General features: G+C 42.1%; 1 protein-coding gene across 3 annotated transcripts in view; it reads left to right on the plus strand.

Annotated features, from left to right (window-relative positions):
- Window positions 1–20934, plus strand: part of PRR5 (proline rich 5) — a 106153-nt gene that overhangs the window by 8901 nt on the left and 76318 nt on the right. Inside the window, exon 1 of one of the 3 annotated variants that reach the window (XM_062006925.1) lies at window positions 1465–1519. The exons of 1 other annotated variant lie outside the window; for it this stretch is intronic. The gene's annotated coding sequence lies outside the window, so the exon portion shown is untranslated. Of the gene's footprint in view, window positions 1–1464; window positions 1520–20934 lie in introns of those variants that run through there. One more of the 3 variants, XM_062006935.1, reaches the window with a different exon arrangement.

Raw genomic sequence — 20934 nt, forward strand, 5'->3', positions numbered from 1 at the left:
GTTATCTTCTCCAGATTTCTGGATCAGTTAAGCTGATGAGAAATCATGGCTTTCTTCTATGCATGAGTGTAGCTTTACAGGTTACATGACTCCTAGATTACTTAATCATGGACTCGATCTTTTCACTGTTTAATCACAAAAGACACCATGAGTTCTGCAGGTATAAATAACCAGCAACAACTCATGTGCTGCTGTTACTGTCTTTGCAATCAGAAAATAGGCAATGGTGCGGTTTACTAATTGTTTTTAAAGTGTAACAATTCTCCCTGAACTTTGTATGATCCTTGCTTCTCCACTATTAGATTCTTTCACTAGTTTTACCATTCAAAGTCATTGTAATCTGAACACAAACTGGACCAAATCAATGCACAAAGTTGCTGATGTCCAGCTTCCAATGAAATAAGAGAGGTATGAGCAGTCCCTTCTGTGATCAGAAAAGCACAAATTTTGAAGCCTGCAGTCCTGCAACACAATGTTGTAGCATTAAGACCCAAGCAGAACCACCATTTGAATATGCTTCTTGGCACTACCATTCCCTCAGGTGGGACAGCCAAAGCAGGTAGGAAACCAGAGGAGCATGCCTGCCAGACACCCAAACTGAGCTATGATTTGATGTGGCTGAAACTCGTGGCAGAATTGATCTGTATAAAACTTCCTTTGGTTTAAATCCCTGCAGGATGTACTTTAAATCCCTTAACTCAGAGCAAAAATACCAAGTACAGACCAGACAAAACCACAAGTTTTGACTGATATGCAACCACGAAGCAAACTTCAGCTAGCATTACGCTGTACCTGAACAGGATTTCAAGCACCAGCAAAACCTTCTCAAGGGACCTCTGCATATGCAAGTCCTTGTGCCAGTGGCACACATGGTGTGCTGTTTCCCAATGACCTCCCAGTTCCTCCAGAGCACCTTTGCTTGTCGCCAGTGGATTGGTTCATTGGTACTCCTGCCTCCATCCAACTCCCACCTCGATCTGCACCTTTCTTGTAGGAATTAGGCGTTAGATTTGCTGCCTGCCCTTTCCTTCTCCTCCAGTAAACTGGCTGGGGTAGAATGAGGGCTCATCAACCAAGCTCCAGCTCGGTCCTTTTTCTGCCAAACAACTCGGTGGCTGCACCATCATTCTCGGCGCCGAGTTCCTATCCCGAACCAGCCTCTGCTCACCTGCCAGCCGGCACCAGCACACGATCCGCCGTTACTCTGAGCTGCCGGTAAATACAACGGGCCCCGACAACCTGGGGCTGAAGGGATGCGGGAGTCCGCGCTCCCGTTCTCCTCGTTTCCCTGCCGCTGCCCCGCCCCGGCCGGCTCCGCCCCGGCCCGCCCCCGCCCCACCGGCGGGGCTCCCGCGGCCGCGCATTGTGCATCGTGCCGCTGCCCCGGTGGCAGCTCCAGCGCCGGGGGGGTCCTTCTCCACTGCAGGACCGAGAGATTTCCCCCCTCTCTCCCATCCTTCCAGGAGGGGCCTCTCCTCAGGCTCCTTTCCCCCAGTAGCACTGGCCGGGGTCGCGCAAGGTGAGTAGAGGGCGGCGGGGGTAACCCCACGGTCTGCGGATTGCGGGCGCTGTTCCTGCTGGCGCTGCCGCCGGGTCCGTGTTCAGCCTGGGGCTCGCCCTGGAAAATCGGGGGGAAGAGAAAGTGGGTCTGTCTCTGTCCACCCCGCAGCGGCCGCGATGCCTGTGTGGGGCGGCTGCGGTGAGGGGGAGCTTGGGGAGCGGCTCCGGGGCCCCTCTTGCCACCCGGGAGTCGTGCGGCGGTGGGAAGTGGAGGGTTTTCTAGTTAGAGAGGTTAGCCTGCCGAGGAGTAGACTCCGTGGTCTGAGGGGCCTCCCGGCTTTGTTTATTCCTGTGAAGTGCGATAAAATACAGCCCTCGTAGCCGTTGAGATGGTTTCTGCTAATTCTAGACCCCGGGCTTGCAGTTTTTGCACACTATGTGAATATTAAATTAGTGTTTGTGCAGACACTCACCTCCTTTTCTTTCCAGTCTGAAATAGCTCTCAGGTAACTGAAGTTGACTCTAAATGTGATTCCTGTGGGTTGACTGCTCTAAGCCTTATTCACACAAGTAAGATCTATGTGCATGAGTAAGATATTTTTTTGCGGAATGATTTTGCATGTTTCCACCCTGAAGCGTATAATCTCTGAGAGTTTTTGCAGAGGATGGGTTTGTCCACTTCAGTTTCTGTGTGTGTGCAGTTGCTGTTAATTTTGGCGGCTTGTAAGTGATGGTTGGTAAAGGTCCGGTGTCTTCATTTTCTCTAAGAATACATCAAATTGGATGTATGCCAGTGTTTTAATATTGTAGAAGCAACAAGAGAGACAGTCTTAGAAAAGGGATCAGGGAAATGATTTAGCTTTTCTGTCACTCCTCATTTCCAGGCACTGTACTTTTAAGCATTTCACTTTAAAATGCAGGAAACAATCAGGTTTTGTGTTTACCAGCACCTTGATTAATAGTGAAAAGATAGGTCTAAAACTCAATTTTGATGCTTAATTTAAAATAAATGCTTTTCATTTCTTCCATCCCACATAGCATTTGGGGAAAGACTATTAGGTGATGATTTGAATAAAATAAATAATTCAGTGATTGGCCAGCTGTAGGATAGGGGACCCTCTTGCCATCTAGGGCAGAGTTGGATGTAGAGCTATGGTGCTGCCTAACACAACTGTTCATTGTTCATAACTTCTTCCATAGTCAAAGCATCATGTATCTAAAACTCATCTCTGGGAGACAGACGACTGCTGCATATAACTCTAGTTTCTCTAGACCTTCAATATACTACTTTCTATGAAAAATGTATTGGCAGGGATTTCATATTTATTACACACAGCGTTGATTGAATGACTTCATGTTTCATCTTTTTTTTTCTCATTAATACTCTGATTAGGGGAAGACTCTGGAAGGAATATGGAATTAAGACACGTTCCCAGTGGATACACAGTCAAAAAGACTGCAAAGCAGGCAGTGTAAGAGGAATTTCTAAAGTACTCAACACTCAAGACAGAGCTAGATTTTGAACACTTCTAGGTTTCTGTTTAGGCTCCAGAGTACATTACTAGGTTTTTGGGTGGGTCTTGTCAGTGTTCAGACTTTTGTATCCTGTGTTCTTTAGGGGACCTTGAGGGAAATCTATCTGTGTTCAGACTGTTCAAGGCTGAAAAAAATCAAACCCTGAGCACTTGAAAAAATCTGGTCCTTGGGTTACAGTCATACCTCCCCTAATTTCAATTCCAGAGGCATTTCCTTTTTATTTTTGACAGATAGAATTCTAGTTGTAAAATGTAACCACAGTAAAGAAAACTGGTAAAATTACTTTTTTTTTTTTTTTAATGGAAAAGCCAGTGGGGTTAATGAACAACTCCATAAATACACATGATAAAACGCAAGATTGATAATAAAACTGTAAATGGCACTTAATCTTTGACAAAAAAAAAAAATAGGTAATGGCTAAAAATAGTATTTCCTGTTTCAACAATAGAGTTAAATATTATAATGGATGTTAACTGAGTAAGGTAGATTGATCCAGAGCTGGAGATTCTGACCATTCATACTGGCTGACTTTTTGGCCTATTTATTTATTTTCCTTTAAAGTATCTGTCTTACATATGTGTTTGATAATAAACCACAAATGCAAACCAAAAAGCTGTTCTTTAAAGAGAAGATTGGAGCTTTTTTGCTCCACAATAGTGGTACTAAAATTTCTAGAATGTATTCTGATCTTGTGTAGCTCAGCAGAAACTGCTGAGCTGTGTTCAGGCTGTGCCTTGATTTTACACAAATGGTTTGTCACACGCATGGGCAAGAGCATCCTTGCACCGGAAAGAAAATTGTTAGGTCTGGTTCTGACTGTTTAAGAGTGTTTGAAGTGTTTTAATGTCACTGCTAGATAAATGCCTTCATATTAAGGTCAATTAAAAATTTGCCTCTCCAATAGCCCTGGCCACAGCCTCTCCAGGAACTGTTAAATTATGAGAGCTTGTAATTACCTGCTTACATCTGTGTCCCAGGACTCACTGACACTGAGCGCAGAGAAGGAAATGTCAAATGCTTCTCCAGAAGCACATACCCTCAGTGGCATTTGCTTCCCCCCTAATTTCTTAGCATTGAGTTTGGGGTATGGAGAAAACAGTGATTAATCAGCTAGTGCATATCTAGCCTTTGGAAGACAGAAAAATTCATAAGGGGTTGATTTGTATCAAGTGCGGTTATTCCCTGCTATTAAGGAAATTGCTTGCCTTCTCTACATCTCAAGTTGGAGTCGCGGGCACTTTTAAAGCATTATTTAAACAGTGGCTTAGGTCTGTTTAAGCCGAAGGGCCAGGGTAAGTCGATACGAAAAATTAATAGGTAAAGATTTTCTTGTTTAAGCCTTTTTGTGAGTAGCGGCAAAATCTGTGTATATGGGAAGGAAGAAGAGGGAGCCAAATGGAGCTGAGCAAGGAGCTGTGGCGTGAGGTAAAATTCGGATATTGTTCTCTCATGCCACCCTGCATATATATTTGCATTTAAGATTTCCAGGCAAGCCAAACTGTAGGATCAGTGCAGAATGCTAAATGAAACCTGACAGCTGACTCAGAAAATGCCAAGTAACGATGCTGGGCATTCCCTTCTTCAGACAATTGAGTTGATTGTTTTTTGCAATGATTATAGATCTGAAACAAAGACAGGACATCTATTTTATTCTGAGCTGTTTTCACCTGAAAGATGTTTACTTTCTGTCACATTACCCTGAGACTGCTGGAAGACTCACAGGAACTGCAAACCCCAGATCCCTTCCTGCCCATCAGCAAGTCACAATATACTCCTTTGTGTTGCTCAGGCTGAAATTCAATCTGCTTGGGAGGCTGATGAGTGGTTCGGGGCACAGTTGTGATCTGAAAGATATTGGGTATCATCAGGGAGGTGTCCTTTATGCTGCTTGTACAAGCAGACAATGCAACAGCTCTTTTGGGAAAACTTGGTGGTGCATCTCCTGTGTAAGAATAAAATGTATTTACCCTTAGTGGTGGCATGATATAGAAGCCAGGATGATGAGAACCAAGGAAAGAACATGAAAGGCATCAGAAGAGCTCAGTGTGTTTTACCTTTCCATGTATAAAACTAGGATGCCTGCAGTTATTGATGATGAACTGTCTCTCTGCAGACAGACCAATGGTGTATAACAATCTGAGGAGGAATGGAAACAAGAAAATAAAATGAATGGTAGGTTAATGTGTGTACTGTGTGTGAAGGAGCACATGCAAAGTCACAGGGCTGAAACAAAATCAAGGGTCTGTGGTCACGCATGGTTGCTGAAGTGAAGCAGTAATACAAGGCAGCTCAGTTGTCCGTGATATCTCCATCACAAATGGAAGAATAACAGGCTTTACGTATGAAGTGTGAATGTATCTGGCTGCCTGGCTTAAATATAGGACACCTGCTCTTTGAAAGTTTGAGAGGGAAGGGAAAGAACTGATTAGGAGAGCAAAGGAACTGGTTTCTGTGGAATGGTTAAAAACAGTATAGATACGTTATCTAAGAAGCAAAGATGTCAACAGTTTTGGATGTGGATACTCATAGTGATATAGCTTTTGCAAGAGACTGCAACTAGGTTTAACAGGCTGCAAAAGAGAAGGTAATGGGAGCATTGAGAAAAGCTGCTTGGTAGAATGAATCTGTGAGAAATGCTGGTAGCATTGGTTGAGGTTGTGTAAAGCTCATAAAGAGCCTTGGAAATTATTCTGCAGGGCTGGCAGCTCAGGGTAACATCTACCCTGACTGAAGTGTGTCTAAGGGATTAGAGTGGAGGTTTTGGAAACAAGCAGGCCAACTCGTCTGCCAGGAGCCAACTTGTCAACTCCCCTGTGTGGCCTGCTGCAAGGGACAGTCATTCTCTGCTAGCTTGGATTAGATGCCTGTAAGGAGGGAGAGGGAATGGATGAATTAATAGCTCTTTCCATCTTTAGCGTGTGATCCAGGAAATATATGAATGCTTATCTTGCTTGCAGCTGACATGCATGGTGTTATTCTGTAAAACAAACCTTACAGCATCTTGTATACCTTTCTGATCACATGGCAAGGAAGGATGGGAGGAGGGAAGTGATGGAAGACAGCAGGCCTGGATAGAACTATTGCTCAGTTTACATTGATGCTATTAATCCTCCTCTTGTACAAAAGCCTAGAAAGCATTGGACTCGGGGTGTTTTCCTGCTTTAAGTTACAGCCTTATTGGGTAAAAAAACAAACACTCTTGGAGAATAGTTACCTCGTCCTTTGCTGTAATAGATACAATGTTGCATACTTGCTGAAATGTGAAGAGTAACATCAAAGAGATGCCCAACTTTACTGACGTTGTAGGCCTTGCACAAACTGATCTTCTAGGCCAAGGGCCATGATCCAAAATGCACTGTACTCAGGGGAAAGACTGTTGCTTTGGATCAGCTCCAGCAGTTCTTCAGTCCAAGATCTCAAGTTTGTTTATGTTTGGATTTAATCAGTCTCTTTGGGATTAAGGTATTTCTTAGAATGTGCTTCCTTCCACGAGTAAAAATAGGTTGCAATTTTGAACTTAAGTAGTTTTATGGTCTTAATGTATGCTAGTGATTATTCTGTTTATCTCTTCAGAGACAAGGTGGGTAAGTTCATGAAAAGTCTTGATTAAAGAGACCACTGACTAATATGATATATGATAATATGATAATGTACCTCTCCCAGGTAGTATGATGTTTTAGCATAAATTCTTTCATCCACTGGACTTCTTGTTTTATCCCAGAATAAACCAAAGTTTATATAAATTAGACATGCTCTTACTGCAGAACAGGTGGAGTTGTTAGTGCTTCAAGATGGTATGTTGTTGCTAGGTAGAGAGGAATATTTTAATTCTGATCCATAGTGGCTGCTTTAAAAGTTGGAGATAGTTTGACAATCTTTAGAATGAATGGTTTGTTGGAGGGCAGACAGAGAAAAATGGCAAACGTTTACAATGTTGTCTTAAGAGTGACTCTCCTTTAATTGAGTGTAACTTAAGTCCCAAAATTTCCTCATCCGCTGACCTGGTGTGAGGTTTTTACTTCCTGCGTTGTCCATTTGAAGTGGAATGTCAGAAGAAAGGAAACAGTCTTCCAGAAAGTGCATTAATCGAACTTGGATGTGCTCATCCTCCATTAAGCCAATATCGCTGGTTTTCTTTTCACCACTATATTAATTTTTCTTTCTGTAAAATATTCTGTTAAGTTCCTCTCAAGGAAGAATGGATGACCACTTCTTTTCCTTTGATTAACTACTTATATCGTGATCCAGAGAAGTACCAGCAAACTGGTTCAATCTGGCAATTTTCATTGATTCCAATGAATAAATTAATTTCACAGCCAATCGTCCCTGTAAGAGGAATATCCCTGTTATATACATCAGTTCATAGTTGGGCTTGGGTTTATAGTATCAATTACTTTTGAAAGTATGGGCACTAAGGATTACATACAGAATCTTGATTGACTCCTGACTGCTCCACCGGTGGTTGCCATAACTTTGTGGTCATGATTTTGCTTCCCTGTTGTGCTGTGGTTTGTGGTAGGTTTTTGGGGATTTGTTTTTAATTTGCTTTCGTTTTTGCTCTGGAGGACTAGGCAAAGGATCCTATCAGCAGGTTATCGAACTTAACAGATGATTGAGTTAGCGTGGCATAACAAAACCTCTACTCCTAAATAAAGCATAGTTCCAGTTATAAGTTATCCTGTAATGTATCACATAGAATCAGAGTATCTTAAGGGTTGGGTCCTCAAAGGATCATCTAGTCAGTGAGGTCTGAATCAGTCCAATTCAAAGTGCCAGGAAAAAGACATTCTTATGGTAATTCTGGCATCCCTGAAGACAGAAAGTATTGGAAAATTTGAGAGAGCTTGTTCTCATAAAGTATCCAAGCTGGTTTTGTGTAAGTGAGAAGCAGCTTGGAAAGTTCAGATAAGAAGCCAGATGTTGGCCCAGACTTGTGAGATTTACTTGCATGAATCAAATTTGGCATTACAGCATGTTTCCCAAATTAATTCTGTAATTTATAATTCCAGCATGAGTCGATTTTCCATTTTATTCTGCATGATTTTAATTCATTTAGCATTAAACAATTTCCTGGAGATGCTCAGCCTTAAATATGTGTTTGTATGACTACTGGAATTATCTGCAGTTATACAGGAAAGACAGAAAATGCTAGTGCAGGTGAGAAGATTTTTTTTTTTTCCCCCCATCTACAGCACTGTGTATACCTTGTTAGAGTCATTAAGGATTTCTCAAAGTTTACCAAAAGATTTAATTTGATGAAGGGTCCCAGACAGAAACAAGATGCAAGGTTTACATTTAGCATATTAATGTGTAGTCAGTTCCTCTTACTTTCGCTATTTTTACGTTCGAACTTTTAACATGGTTAATACACTATTGCCATCATCCCTTTTACTCTTTTGCTGGGAAAAGAATATCCAAAGGAATGTTTATTATTTTATTTAAATTTGATTAACTTAATTTCCCTTTCATGGAGTTTTTAACAATGTTTAATGAGAGATGCAGCTGAATTGCAGAGCTATTATATACCCCTGAATACATCAAGGTCTTTCTTGAATTCCCATGAAGGTTTCTTGATCAATCACATTTTAATCCTGACTCTCGTAATTATTTTGTAGCATATGAAAAGTCCTGTACATGCTAATTCTGGCAGTCTTTATCATGCTTATTTAACAAATAGTACCAGTCTCTCTTTTTTTTTTTTTCCCTTAGTATCTGTTGTTTATTGGTGATTTGATTTTTTTTTTCTCATAGTTTTGTTTCCCACCTTTAAACCCTTGGGTTCAGAAACTAAGACAATTCTGTGCTAGGCAGAGTGCAAACACATAACAAAGTGCAGTCCCTGCTCTGCATGGTAACATTTTATTTTAATGACTAAATGGGGGAGATTCCTCTTAAGGGATCTGTACTCAGACTTCTCCAGACACTCAGTTGCCACTTCAGCAGCATTGGGATATGCTTGAAAATAAATCTCCAGATCAAGTCACCAATAAACAATAGATACTAAGGCAAATAAATGAGAAACTGTAACTCTTTGTTCAGTAAGCCTGACAATTTAAAAATGAACATCACTGTGCTTGTGCTTGTTGGAAGATGTAAAGACTTTAAGTTTATAAAGCTTATCTTTTATCCATAAGCTTAGGCAAAAATATGATGTTATTTCTTCTTTGCCTTGCTTTTCCTCTCATTCAAGCAAACAGGATGATGAATGCTTAGGTAAAATGTGCCCCTCTTATCCTATGTCTTGTTTGCTTGCCATCTTTCAACAGCTTCTGCATTCAGTGTTAAACAACAGGGGAAGAAAGCCACTACTAAAAATGAAGGTATTCTGTTACCACGTTGTCTAAGAAGGAGGTTGTTCTGCTTATCCACAAATGATCAAACTAGAGAGGTTCCTTGCAGATTCTAAAATCTGTGATGGCAAGAACAAGAAAAGCACATTGAAATGACAAATCATTGCATTGCAGAGCATGGACTACTATATGGGGAGCATTCTGTACCCTTTGAAGGCACAGACTGGATTGTGATTTTTGTAGGCAGCAGAGGTTCAGAGGCAGAGCAGTGGGGATGGCAGAGGGCAGTTAGCTGAACTAGGCTCTTTTCTGAGCATACCTTGTTTTTCCTTTGTTTTTCCATATGGCCACTTAGACATACACAGACATATACAGACACATGTGTAGACGCACCGTGTTTTACAAACCAAGCATGAAAGTTAACCTGCTGCTCCTAAACCAGAAGCTACCGCTCTGCACATATGAGGCATTACATGGAGTTTAACTCCTGGAAAGGTACACCAGGTAGCTAGACGATGTCTTGTATTGCCTCAGCAGGTGAAAAAAAGTATAGGGGTCTTGCCATTCTTCCAGAAGGCGGCATATCCAGATGGACTGCAGATGGCTTCTGTGCAGTGGTCCTATCACCAGCAGATGTGAGGAAGGATGGACGTGGCTTTATGCTTCTAGGACCCCTTTAGTCTCCTCTCTTTATGGCGGTGTAGGGAATTCATGGAATACTACATAGCCATGAAGACGAATGAAACAGCTGGCTCATCTATTAGGATTACTGTTCTTGCAACTTGAGCTTTCCAAAGCCTGAAGAGATACCTGATAGCTCCCTAAAGAGCTCAGAATGGCATTTTATGGCATGTTATTCATGAGACCTATTGAGCAGTGTTTAAATAACTTGGGGCCAGATCTGCTGTGGTTTGAGCTTTAGGCATGACCCAACTCCGTACCACCATATGATCCCATATGATGTCTACAGAGTTGTTGTGGTTTGGGATGGCCACAGTGCTCAGGAGAACTCCTGGAGCAGCCTAGGGATCTCTGGGCAACCATTACTACTGCTAAGGCTGTCCCCAGCAGCTCCATGCATAGATTCAGCAAATAAAAGCCATTTGCTTACGTTCCCCCTCCACTACCTTTTTCAACTCCTCATCTGCTGTGTTGCAGTCTCGTGTCTGCCTCTCCAAATGAGACAATAATGGAGCTTATTAAGAAGATTTATTAAGCTGATAAATTCATGGTTATTTCCTATCCTTTATTGGAATTTGAAGACAATTCTCATCTCTGAGGAGCAAAGCATGGTGTGCTGGAATGAAGGTGAAGGATGATGTCCTTGGTCAAGGTGTCCACAGTCATGAGGGATGTTTTCTAAGAGAGATCTCCTTTGTTTATGTTTTAAAATCACAGTTAATTTGCTGACTCTACAGCAATACCCCTATCTTCCTACCTTGGAAACAAAATACAAAACTTATAGCATGCTAGTGATGCAACTCCAACCAGTGCTCAGATTAGTTCTTAATTTATTACGTGTTTTGCTTTAAGAGGAAGTCAAATAGATTTGTGGCACTTTTGGTGGTGATAGGAGTTATCAGGGAATGGTGAGTCTGATGCTGCTGCAAACAAATCTTGATGCTCATGGCTTGCTTTGTAGCTGCTGAGATGGGTGTGATGAGCTGAGGCTTACACTGTTGTGTTACAGAGTTAGGTGATTTCTGAGAGACCACTTGGGTAAGAAATTTAAATGCAGAGTTTATGTGAACAAATGTGGAAAAGTCAAGTAATGTCCATGTATGTAGAGTAGCTAAAGGTATAAATTAATTTTGCATTGAGTTTTTTGTTATGAGTCCTGTCTATAAGCAGGGCACCGTATGCTCTCTTTCTTGGAGCTTTTCCAGGCGTATGGTACTGTCTCGTGCTGTAGTTGATGCCTGCAGTACTGACAGCCAGGTCTTGTGCACTGTCCTATTTCCCATTCCTCCCTCTTCTCTTCTCCTTCCAGTTACTTTTTTGGTTTTTTCTATTTAAGAACTCTAAATTACTCTCTGGGGTTAAGTTTACCTGTTGCTGATTTTACTGAATAGAACTCTGTAGCAGCCTAAAAGAAGTTCATGTGAATTTAGGATACTGGGTCATGTTGAGGGCTTTTAGTTTCAGCTAAGTGGAAGTGCAAATGTTTCAAGCTTGAAGAAGTATAAGGGAAATATTTACAACAGCCTCTGTGTGTGGAATAACTTCAGTGGAGAATGCAGATTCATCAGCCCTGCTGTACCTCAGTACACCTAATTGAACACAGTACCTAAGTGGAAGATGGACATTTGACACAGCACAGCTTGATGCAGCTTTGACTTTGTGTCTTGTTCCAGCAAGGCTATGCAATGCAGGATGGTGGTAGCAGGAGATAAGGACAGAAGGGCCTCGTGAAGTCACTCTGAAGCTAAAAGCAGTTTAAAAAGTCACCAGGTCAACCCTCTGCCCTTGCAGGAGAGCTGAAATGTGGTCTTTGTTTCAGTAAATTCTAATTCAGCTGCCAAAACTCCTTTGTGTTTGGCCCTTAGGGTGATAGTCCAGCTGTTTATTTTAAAGAGTCAGTCTAGCTAACACCTTTTTGGGGGAAGAGCCATCCTCTTATGAAGGATATCAAGCCTGGAGAGTCCTCTGGCAGAGCTTCTTACTCCATCAGAAATTACCAACTCTTGGTGCATTTGCCAGCTGACCGCTGCACTGCCTTCTTTGCTGTGCACTCCTGGCTCCCTGGCAGTGCTCTCTGCTGTTGGCTTTCATTGTATGTTTTTGTCATTTTCCAGGCAATTCGATGTTCTCTTCCAGCTTCTGGCCACCTCCTTTTTCTGAGACATTTTGCATAAGGTGGAAATTAAATTTTACAAAAATGAGGAAAAAAATGTGTATAAGGGGGTTTGACCCATGTTTTTAAGACTTAAAAATTACTGTGAAAGGATACCAAATGGGCTTATGCCCTTCTTTGTTTCTGATTGAGGTTTTAACAGAAAGCCAGATCCAGCTCAGTCTTTGAGACTCTGTGACAAAACCTGTTTAGCAAAACCTGTAGCCTTCTGGTTAATTTCCACTACCTTAGAAAGGCAGCAGATTATATTTATTTATTCTTCAGATTATATTTATTATGTTGAAGGCTTGCTTGCAGACTGCTCCACCACTGAAGACAACACAGTTCAAGGGCTGTGGGGAAGGGAGCATTCCCTTGACTTTGATATTGGTTTTCACTTTTGAGTGCTATTTTTGTTCGTGTGGGTTTTTTACTTCCTTGAGCATCACTATCAGATCAGAAACTTAACTTTTTAGAGTATCTTTCTTCTCATGTCCTTTAATTAACAGATGACAGCTCCCAAACATCATCCCACGAATATTTCAGCAAAATCAAGAGGCACTCCTGGTGTATATATACGGTAAACAAACAGAATGAAAAACACAGGAGTTTTTTTATAGCAATCATATAATATTAATAGTAGGCTTTCAACTTCTTCTGAGGCTTCAGAATTAATTTTGAGGCAGAGAAGCAATTTTTAAAAATTACCTTTAAATAGAGCACTGAGGAGTAAAAAAGCTGTATTGATGCTACTTGGGGAATGGAGCAGCCATGACCCAGACCATCTTTCCTTGGAGACTACTGTGTTGTAGTCTCACAGTGAGGTCTTCAGTATTCAGAGTTAGATACCAGCTCAGTGTGAAACAAATGGTGTCCTCCAGCCTTTTGTGGTGACCTCTAAAAGCCTTTTTCTCCCTCATCGTTTGAAAGTAAATGGAAATAGGGAGGAATTTTTTGAGTCACCTGGCTTGCTGCTATGAGATTCTGTGCAAATGCTTTTGCTACTCTTTATTTACCCATGAATAATTGTGCCTAGAACATATCCTGAGAGAACATATGCTTCTGGTTTTGCTTATGCTTAACTATTGTTTTTGCACTGCCACCCCACAGCACCTTCCTTAGTCAGAATTTGATCTGTGAGTCTACAACTAAGGCACCATAGTTTGAGAATAAGGCAAAGTACCCAACAAGTAATGATTTGGAGTCCTTAAATGCAGCAACTTTTATCCTGTTTTGTAGATGCCTAGGACCCTGGTCAGTAAAAATTAAAGGAAAATTTGTCTGACTTGTAGCTAATTTTTATTGTGGTGTGATTACTCTTGAAGCTCAGATAGAGCTTTTCTTGAAAATAAAGTCTGGGAAACTACGCTTAGGCTTGTGCAGTCTCTTGAGCAGCTTTCAGGTTTGGGGTTTGTGTGCTTTGGGGTTTCCCCCTCTTCATTCTCTTCTGAACCCTTGGTGGCTTTCCAGCATTGTTCTCTGACCTGCGAGTGGAGGAGTGGTGCTCTCTTGCCGCTAATTCAGCAGAGATAAAGCCGTAATGTTTGGTAAAGGTTAACGATGAAGGTGGAGGATTACTTCAGTCTCCCACCTGGCTACATGCCTCAGCTTGTGCTTCCTCCCTGTTGTACATGCCTGTTTCTTTCTTGAGGGAGGTAAGTGCAAAGCCTGGCTGTCGCTCTTCGGGATATCACTTCTGATTCACTTTTTTTTTGCATGTTTTTTTCTTTCTTGAGTCACATAAGTGGAATAACTGATGCTCCAATGTAGATACTGTGTCCCTGGTGAAAGCCTCTCTCTTCCCTTCTTTATAAACACTACACAGATAATTGCGTGTCTGTATAACGCAGAACCGTGTCAAACGAAGCTCCAGGGATATTCGTTGTCACAACACTTAGCAGCCACTACTGTCCACCAGCACAGGTTCAACAGGGTCCACAGTATGACTTGATTTCCAGATTCTTCCTTCTCTTTGGTTATGACCTAACTTTTACTATTGTAGTAATTATTATTATTTTGTAAGATTTTGCAGTTTGGCTATGTATGTAGCAAGATCTTCCAGTTGGGTTGTGCTGCTGGGTCTGAAATGTAAATCATGTTGCTGTTCACCTGATTGTGATACTGGATGTCCAATATTTCCTCTCTTTTCACGGAAGCTTGAAAATTCTCCAACTAGATAATCTTTTATTGAAGAAGCAGTTTTGCTCAGGTTCTAAGTGACTCCTCCTTCTTACATAACATTGTTACTAGCTCACAAAAGGGTTGTGGAAATAACATTTTAAAGGTTTGTAGGTTTGTTTTCTTCTTGCATCAGAAGATTGTGTTGAGGCTTTTGCTGGATGACTGTGGTGGCTGTGTGCCAGATGCCCACCAAGTCATAACATGATTCCCCCCTCCTAAACTGGACAAGGGAGAGAGATATATAACAAGAGGTTCATGAGTCAAGATAAGGACAGGGAGATACTCAGCAATTAGTGTCATGGGCAAAACAGACTCAACTTGGGGAGAAAAGGGTTTGATTTATTAATGAACAATTAGAACAGGAAGATGACAAATAAAACTGAATCTTCAACTCCCCCCACCCCTCCCTCTTCCCAGGACCCTCCTTCCCTGCCCCCCAGTGGTGCAGGGGATGGGGATGGGGGTTGTCGTCAGTTCATTACAGATGGACTTTGCCACTGCTTCTTCTCAGGAGGAGGCCTCATCACACTTGTCACTGCTACAGTGTGGGGTCCCTCCCACAGGAGACATTCCCTCATGAACTCCTCCAGCGTGAGTCCTTCCCATGGGCTACAGCTCCTCACAAACTGCTCTGCCATGGGGCCTCCCACGGGGGCAGGCCCTCACACCCTGCCCTGACATGGGTCACCCACCAGGAGAACAGTCCTTCAGATATCAACTGCTCCAGTGTGAGTCCCTGTGAGCACTCCCTAAACTACATTGGGCAAAAATAGAAAGCTCAGGTGAAGCAGGGAATGGGAGATGCTCAAACAAGGATGGCTGTCCTAGTGCTGATGTCGCTGCTTCTCCTCACCCCAAGGCAAGAGAGAACCCTGGGCTGCTGACTTCTTTAATGCTCCCATTTGCATCCACAAATGGATCTGTATGCATAGTGTGACGGTATCTAAGCAGAAGCTTAGACCGGTTTAAATAAATCCATTTAACGCTAGTGCCGCAATCATGTTTTGGCAGAACTAGAGTGTTCCTGTGAGCCTGGATAACATGTTAGTTTGCAAAATATTCATCTTTAAATTGCCCAGTGTTGTTTTTCTAGCAGCTGTTTTCTTCTCCTCTGCCTCGTGAGAAGAACTTGTAACTTTCATTTCTGAGTGATTTTTTTTTTTCATTTATTTTAATTTTTCTCATTCACATATCTTAATATATGATCCCAAAGCTCAGAGAGCGCTGTGCAGGTAGCAGGCTGCCTATGGTCTCAGCATGCTGTAACTCTTCCTTTCCTGGAAGCAAACACATCCATCTATTCATGTGAGAAAATCTCAACAGTCATGGAAATTTTGGCAGCAATGAAGACATGAGAAAGTCTCTTGGGAAAATTTGTCAAATAAAAAGGGGGAAGAAAAAGATGCCACCACCCAAACTGAGACAGGTCTTATTTTTAAAAGTTTAAAGTTGTGTTTAACTTTAGCCAAGTTGGGAAACAGATGAGTAATCCTTGTTGCTTTCACAAGGAGAGTGGGAAAGAAGTTTTAGTGTTTTCCTTTCACTAATGAATCAAGGTTCCTTTTTTCTTTCTTTTTGTAACAAGGATGTTTCTTTGTGGTTCAGCTGATACCAGTTTTAGCCTTCAAGATGGGCTTACAACAGTGAAAGGCTGGAACCATGATGGTTGACAAATTGACATTGTATTCAGGCTGTAGAATGATCAAAGGGAGACTCTTGGTGATAGGTGTATTTATTTGATAATTATTGTGCTTGAGTTGCTTATTGGCAGAACTAGTAGTATTAAACTTTAAATGGAATTAGACACTTAAATGGAATAAGATACATATATGTACAGACATATATAGGTATACATGTTCTAAGCTAATAAAAAAATAGGATAACTGGTAAGAACTCCTTGGAGCGAGAAGCCAGCACCAGTGAGGATGCTACAGTCCTCTATCAGTCTGATTAATGCCCAATGCCAATCGAATCATAGAATCATTTTGGTTCAAAAAGACTTTAAAGATCATTGAGTCCAACCACTAACCTAACACTGCCAAACCCATCACTAAATCATGTTCCTCAGTACTTCATCTACCCCTCTTGGTAATATCTCCATGGATGGGGACTCCATCAACTCCCTGGGCAGCCCATTCCAATGCTTAAAAACCCTCAGGGTGAAAAAATTATTCCTAATCTCTAATCTAAACCTCCTCTGGTGCAAATTGAACCCATTTCCTCTTGTCCTGTCATTCATTACTGGAGAGAAGTGACGCACTTCCACCTCCCTACAGCTTCCTTTCAGGTAGAGTGATAAGGTCTCCTCTTAGTGTCCTCCAGACTAAACAATCCCAGTTCTCTGTGCCACTCCTCATAAGACTTGTTCTCAAGACCCTTCACCAGCTTGAATGCTCATTGCTGGACATATTTCAGAACCTCAGTATCCTTCTTGTATTGAGGGACTCAAAACTGAACACAGTATTTGAGATGCAGCCTCACCAGGGCCAACTACAAGGGGACAATCACTTCCTTGGCCTTGCTGGTCACACTATTTTTGATACAGTCCAGGAACCTGTGCACACTGCTGGCTCATGTTCAGCTGGCTGTTTATTAACACCCTCAGGGCTTTTTCTGCCAAACAACTTTCCAACCACTCTCCCCTAAGGCTGTATGTGGTTGTTGTTGCACAAGTGCAGGACCTGGCACTTGGCCTTATTGACTCTTATACATGGTGTGATCATACAATTGACATGATCTAAGTCTTAAAGGACAAATACATATTTGATTTTTCTCTTCCAGCCAGGCATGCTCTCCTCAGCCAATAGGCTGGGGTTTCTTCCTTGATTTCTTTGCAGCTGGTGAGCACAACCAGTGTCACACCTGCCTGCCATTCATCCCTTGCCTGCGCCGGTGCCAGACCAACTGTGAAGCAGCAGTTGCCATCTGTCTGGGGTGAGGACAGATCACTAGTACAGAGGCTCAGGAAGTAATTAGAAGGCGAATTTAATTTGCTCATCAAGCACATTGAGGTCCAAGTAGTTCTCCCTCCCACCACTGAAAAAATTGGGATGGAGGCAAGGGAGGAAAGAAAATTATAGAAGGGAAATACAGGGAGGAAAGAATCAAGCTGTGTCCTTGCCATCTGTCCTCTTGGACTCAGGCAGCTGCTCTGCCACTGACAGGCTGCCGTCTCTCCACCCAGCGCAGACAGCCAAATGACTTGCATCATGGACACAAACCACTGAAGATTAATACTAGTAATCAGCCTGGTCAGAACTAAACTGTACCCGAAGGGCAGAGCCTTTGGCTGCTCAAAAAAACTTAAATATCCTCTTCCTTCTTCTCTCACTTCTATCTTCTCTGTACCCAGGATTTTCCAAGAATTTGGAAGCTAAATGTAACTTTTGTGCATGTGCTTTTTCTGGATCAAATCCCATACCTCCGAATGTAGTACAATGAGTTTTGAAACATGATAAGATTACCTAGAAGCAAAGGGCAATGGCCAGTTAGAGCTACAGTGAGACTACTTCTGTGCTTAAAATTAATTATAGATGTGCTTCAATGCTTTATTATTTCAAGGCCTTCATCTGCTATTTGAGGATGTCCAGTTTCTGACAGTCCCAGGTTAGGACATGTGGAAGATGCTCTCATATTTGTGAGGAATATATATTTTGCATCTGTTGCTGTGGGAACATGGCAAACATGGATATCAAGGTAGCAAATACTAGAAACTAAACAAAAATACCAATGATGTAGTGTGTTTTTGTGAATGTCTTTAGATATCTTGATATTTCAGTAAGGCACTCAGGAAGTGTCCAAGGAGTCCCCTCAGTGCAAGGTGTGTGTGAAGTCCAGCTCTCCTGGAAGCTCTTCAGACTAAACTCATAAGAGCCTGGTTCCTGACCTAGTATCTCTTGATATCAATAGAAAAATATTTCGTGTACTCGATACAAAAAAAATCCAGCACAGCACTACTTTTGCTTTTCCTCTTCTGGTAGTACTAGTGATCATAGACATTTTCCAGAGATTAGTCAGTGGCAAATGTCCCTTCCTGAGCTTGAAGGACTGTTCAGGAAGTTATTAATCCCCAAGAATAGTTCTGTGCTTTAGTCACTACTGAAAAATTGAATATTGTTTAGAGGGTCAAGTTGTCTCATAACTGTTCAGAGAGGTAGCAATGGGATGACAGTTGTTATATCCCTAGTATTTGCACTGTAGGACTTTATTGATGGCAGGAGCTATCACACAAAGACAACTGAGTTGAAACCAGGTGTGTTTTGTGTTAGTCCTGTAATTGCTGCTACTTCCGTTTACCTCTTCTTCTTTGAAGGCTGTTTTATTTCCCACAAAACCCTTCCCTACATAGTGCCTCCAGCCCACTGAGTTCTGACATTGCTGTACAGTTTCTCAAGGCCCTGGCTGATTTCAGTGATGAAGGATCAATGGAGTCATAAACTTGCTGACTTCTGTAGAAATTCAAGCCCAACATTCACATCTCTCCAAACTTTGGCAACTGAGAGATTAGAGACCTGATCTGTCGTCTCCCAACAGTAGTTTATCCTCTGCTATTTAGGTGTATCATCCTCCCTAGAGAGCAGTCAAAAACTTGTATTTTATGCTTTTCTTCTTTTAGTCTCAGAGGGTTCAGGCAGCATTCCTTGCTTTGAGAAGGGCAGCAGATGCAGACTGTGGAGCTGTATTCTCATGTTACTGGGCTTCCTCAGGAAGCTTTTGACTAAGCAGCTGCCATCTCATGCGTAGTCAGAAGCTAAGTCTGAGAGTGTAGCAGAAACATCAGAGGAAATATAAGAAGCCGCTGCCTGCAGCTATTTGCTACCTTTCTTCAAACTGTGCAAGGCTGGTAGAGCGGAAAGTATCTCAATATTGCATCTGGCAGCTTCACCGGAACCTCACCTTCCTTGGCAGTGGAGCTGACACCATGGATTTTGCACAGAAACAGAGTATAACACGTCCCTTCTGCCAACTTTGCTTTGATAGGTCAGGGGAAAGGGCAGAAGGGATAGCAGTGTCTTAATTTCTTAAATTTCTCTTTGCAGACTTGGAAGCCATCTGTAATGAGCTTAGGATAAACCGCCTACTTATTGTTCTTGGTTTATGGTGGTTTTTTTCCCCTTTATCCCTCAAGTTATTAAATGCAAATGGAAATTACTTCTGCTTTCAGGATGCATGACTAGAGTACTACCTGTGTCAGAACTGGACTCTGGTTTTCTTTTGTTTTGGTCTTTTTTTTTTTTTTTCCCTGCAGTCACAGTGTTCCTGGAAATGTGGAATTACAATGTTTCACACTCCTTTTGCCACCCAAGCAAAATTTTCTTTTGCAGCCAGGGCATTGTGAGCATCTCTTGGAAAACTCCACTGCAGGTCCTGCATGTGTCTCTAATCTGGTGCCAATGCTGGCATTGTTAGACTTGGTTATCCCTTCTGTGGCCATAAGTAACCTCAACTCTGCTCTAAAAATAGAGAAATGTGAATGGGTTTTGCTCTGGTGTATGCCTGAAAGGTACTGAGCCAGAAGCTTGATGGTTTGAGCAAAGAAATCCATGTTAACATTGGTTGGCCTTAGAGCATATCCAGCAAAGTCTACAGATCTGTGAAAAGAGACAGATAAAGTCAAGGGGTTTTGCGGGTTATGACCTTGTCATTCATTTTTGCTACACAGACTGTAAATTCTTGATACGTTGGAAGTCACCTCTGGCTCCGCTTTGCTGCCAAATGCCTCTCCTGTAGCTTCTTCCAAAGCTTGCTTATCACTGGCTATGCCAGGGGCAACGAATCAGCCAAGAAGGGTGTGATTTGTTTCTCTAAGCTGGTTATGAGTCTCATTTGCCTGGGATCTATCAGTCTCTTAATCTCTCCATAAAGAGTTGCTGTTGTTCTTAATAGGAAGCTATTATTCATGGCGGATGCGGATGTTTTTCATGTTGGCTTCAGAAGCAGCTGTCTTAAATGTGGTCTGGCACCTCTGCAAGACAGAGGCTGAGCACTGGGCTTAGAGAGGGGCTGCGGTGAGGATGGTTGTGGGCAGGACCTCCCAGTGGTGCAGGAATTGCTTATAAATAGGAAGACAAATTGAAATGTTCCCTTTCTGGTTTTCCATCTCCTGCAGTTTTTGGGAATGGGGAAGGAGGCCAATAAGAAATGTTTGCATTTTAGTCAAAAGCAAAGACAGCTGACAGGGAATGCCTTTTTTTTTTCTTTTTTTTCTTTTTTTTTTGAGAAATGTTGCTGCAGAAATAGTGCCAGGCTGCTGTGCAAAAAATCCTGCCTGGATTTGCTCAGTTTTCGAATACAGGAGTAAAGCAGTTGACAGTCTCTGTCCATGAGGTTGCCTAAAGTGACCGAGCCAGCAAAGGCGACCCAGTGGGTGCTTGAGTGCAGCCCTTTCGAAATGCCTTCGTTTACACACACTGCGTTCTTTCCCAGTAAAACCCTTCAAATGCTGCTTCAAAAATTCATAAGTTTGCGTTCTTTAAATGGAAGCAAAGGAGAGAGCTTTCTGTTTTGTCCTGAAAGAGCCTGTGGAAAATTCAAGGGGAACTTTTAGTGTTTTGTTAACCTGCATTCACCCATCCAAGAACTCTTCTCCCTGAA

Source organism: Colius striatus, chromosome 1 (genome assembly GCF_028858725.1).
Source record: "Colius striatus isolate bColStr4 chromosome 1, bColStr4.1.hap1, whole genome shotgun sequence".
In the NCBI taxonomy this organism is placed as follows: Eukaryota; Metazoa; Chordata; class Aves; order Coliiformes; family Coliidae; genus Colius; species Colius striatus.